This window comes from Silurus aristotelis (assembly GCF_946808225.1).
Source record: "Silurus aristotelis genome assembly, contig: scaffold_91, whole genome shotgun sequence".
Classification (NCBI taxonomy): Eukaryota; Metazoa; Chordata; class Actinopteri; order Siluriformes; family Siluridae; genus Silurus; species Silurus aristotelis.
The window spans coordinates 45,146-49,083 of record NW_028149148.1 but is presented as its reverse complement, the minus strand read 5'-3'; positions in this window follow the sequence as shown (position 1 = coordinate 49,083).

Genomic DNA, 3,938 nt, shown 5'->3' with positions numbered 1-3,938 from the left:
CCTAACCCCAACCCCTCCCTAACCCTAACCCCAACCCCACCCTAACCCCAACCCTAAACCCAACCCTAATCCCCACTCGGATTTTGACATGGTTCCTGGAGCTGCGTCTATTTCCCCTAACCTAACCCAGCCCGTGCCACCCCGAGTTGCTGCACTTGCATGGCCTTCTGCATATTTCCTGAACTGGCTAACTTACCTGATAAGAGAGTGCCAATAATTCTAATTTCATGACCTGAGTGGCCAATTTTGAAAAACACTTATAGAGAATGGAATGTTCGATGAGCACTGTGTTTTTTGGGGGTGCCAGTTAAACCAGTGCCATTTGGGGGTGCCAGCTTATATAAGAAATGTGTAAAACTGTGCAAGAAGGCCGGATGGCTAAGCACTAAATAGCATAATGTAAAACCGTGCTAGAAGGCCGGATGGCTAAGCACTAAATAGCAGAAATACTTATAGACAATGGAATGTTCGATGAGCACTGTGTTTTTTTGGGGGTGCCAGTTAAACCAGTGCCATTTGGGGGTGCCAGTTTATAAAAAATTTGTAAAACTGTGCAGGAAGGCCGGATGGCTAAGCACTAAATAGCATAATGTAAAACTGTGCTAGAAGGCCGGATGGCTAAGCACTAAATAGCAGAAATACTTATAGACAATGGAATGTTCGATGAGCACTGTGTTTTTTGGGGGTGCCAGTTAAACCAGTGCCATTTGGGGGTGCCAGTTTATAAAAAATTTGTAAAACTGTGCAAGAAGGCCGGATGGCTAAGCACTAAATAGCAGAGTGTAAAACTGTGCAAGAAGGCCGGATGGCTAAGCACTAAATAGCAGAGGCCCAATTACTTGGCAAACAGAGTAGCTTGAAGGAAGATTTAAAGCCAGCTTTCGGGAGAGGTAAGGCCAGTTTGGGAAAAAGGAAAAGATATTGCCGCCTGAGAAGTGGGGGGAAAGAGAATAACGAAAGTACTTAGATGGGAAGCTGGTGGGCTAAGTGCTAAATAGCAGAGGCCCACTCACTTGGAAAACAGAGCAGCTGGGAGGATGTTTAAAGCCAGAATGGGGATAAGTAAAGCCAGCTTGGAAAAAGGAAAAGAAAATGGAAAAAGGAAAAGAAAATGGAGAGGCTAAGCCTGATTATGGACCAACAAAAACAAGATACAAACAAACAATGACGCATGAAACTGAATAACTTACCTGATGAGAGCGTTTGGAACAGCACTGAGTATGGGGGTGCCAATGTTTTCGAGCAGTGGGGGTGCCAATAGTCCAAATTTCAGGACATGAGTGGCCATTTTTTGAAAAATAATCTAAACAAAACTGAATGTTTAATTAACACTTTTTTTTGGGGGTGCAATTTTAACCAGTGCCATTTGGGGGTGCCATTTGACAAATTCTGTCTTTATCCACTGCCTGGACAAAGGAGGGAAAGAGAAGAAGAAAAAACTGAGAAAGGAAGCTAATGGGCTAAGCGCTAAATATCAAAGACCCAATCACCTGGAAAACAGAGCATCTCGTGAAAAAGGATTAAAGCCGACATGGAAAAATGCAAAGCCAGTTTGGAAAATGGAAAAAGGAAAAGAAAATGGAAGGAAAGAGAAGAAGAAAAAACTGAGAAAGGAAGCTAATGGGCTAAGCGCTAATTAGCAAAGACCCAATCACCTGGAAAACAGAGCATCTCGTGAAAAAGGATTAAAGCCAACATGGAAAAATGCAAAGCCAGTTTGGAAAATGGAAAAAGGAAAAGAAGATGGAAGCTAATGGGCTAAGCGCTAAAGCTAATGGGCTAAGCGCTAAATAGCAAAGACCCAATCACCTGGTGAACAGAACATCTCGTGAAAAAGGATTAAAGCCAACATGGAAAAATGTGCAGCCAGTTTGGAAAATGGAAAAAGGAAGAGAAAATGGTAAGTCTAAGCCTGATGAAGGTTTATATTAACCGAAACGTTGCAACAGACTTACCGTTAAAAATGACGTCATGGGGATCTGTGAAAAGGCAAATGTCCTGCATTAATGAATGAAATCGAATGTCCTGCATTAATGAATGAAATCGAATGTCCTGCATTATTGAATGAAATCAGAAGTCACTGGCTAAAAGGAAAAAAGGGGAAACACCCTCCATTTAAAAGGTCAAAAAGGGAAAGGGTTGCTAACAAGGGAAAGAGAGAGTGGGCAAATGTCCACTTCTCGCTAGCAAGAGAAAGAGAGAGTGGGCAAATGTCCAGTTCTCATCCGTAAAACAAAAAAACACACGTTTAAGGGCAATTTTCCTGCCACTTGTCACCGGCGGCGGAGGAGATGTGAGTGCTTAGTGACTTGGAGTAGGCCAGTGCACAACGTGGGCTCCGGGCTTGTCTATATCTGAGTTTCCTTACCAATCCATAGCCCTAACCCTAACCCCAACCCCTCCCTAACCCTAACCCTAACCCTAACCCCAACCCCTCCCTAACCCTAACCCCTCCCTAACCCTAACCCCAACCCCTCCCCAACCCTAACCCTAACCCCAACCCCTCCCTAACCCTAACCCTAACCCCAACCCCTCCCTAACCCTAACCCCAACCCCACCCTAACCCCAACCCTAAACCCAACCCTAATCCCCACTCGGATTTTGACATGGTTCCTGGAGCTGCGTCTATTTCCCCTAACCTAACCCAGCCCGTGCCACCCCGAGTTGCTGCACTTGCATGGCCTTCTGCATATTTCCTGAACTGGCTAACTTACCTGATAAGAGAGTGCCAATAATTCTAATTTCATGACCTGAGTGGCCAATTTTGAAAAACACTTATAGAGAATGGAATGTTCGATGAGCACTGTGTTTTTTGGGGGTGCCAGTTAAACCAGTGCCATTTGGGGGTGCCAGCTTATATAAGAAATGTGTAAAACTGTGCAAGAAGGCCGGATGGCTAAGCACTAAATAGCATAATGTAAAACCGTGCTAGAAGGCCGGATGGCTAAGCACTAAATAGCAGAAATACTTATAGACAATGGAATGTTCGATGAGCACTGTGTTTTTTTGGGGGTGCCAGTTAAACCAGTGCCATTTGGGGGTGCCAGTTTATAAAAAATTTGTAAAACTGTGCAGGAAGGCCGGATGGCTAAGCACTAAATAGCATAATGTAAAACTGTGCTAGAAGGCCGGATGGCTAAGCACTAAATAGCAGAAATACTTATAGACAATGGAATGTTCGATGAGCACTGTGTTTTTTGGGGGTGCCAGTTAAACCAGTGCCATTTGGGGGTGCCAGTTTATAAAAAATTTGTAAAACTGTGCAAGAAGGCCGGATGGCTAAGCACTAAATAGCAGAGTGTAAAACTGTGCAAGAAGGCCGGATGGCTAAGCACTAAATAGCAGAGGCCCAATTACTTGGCAAACAGAGTAGCTTGAAGGAAGATTTAAAGCCAGCTTTCGGGAGAGGTAAGGCCAGTTTGGGAAAAAGGAAAAGATATTGCCGCCTGAGAAGTGGGGGGAAAGAGAATAACGAAAGTACTTAGATGGGAAGCTGGTGGGCTAAGTGCTAAATAGCAGAGGCCCACTCACTTGGAAAACAGAGCAGCTGGGAGGATGTTTAAAGCCAGAATGGGGATAAGTAAAGCCAGCTTGGAAAAAGGAAAAGAAAATGGAAAAAGGAAAAGAAAATGGAGAGGCTAAGCCTGATTATGGACCAACAAAAACAAGATACAAACAAACAATGACGCATGAAACTGAATAACTTACCTGATGAGAGCGTTTGGAACAGCACTGAGTATGGGGGTGCCAATGTTTTCGAGCAGTGGGGGTGCCAATAGTCCAAATTTCAGGACATGAGTGGCCATTTTTTGAAAAATAATCTAAACAAAACTGAATGTTTAATTAACACTTTTTTTTGGGGGTGCAATTTTAACCAGTGCCATTTGGGGGTGCCATTTGACAAATTCTGTCTTTATCCACTGCCTGGACAAAGGAGG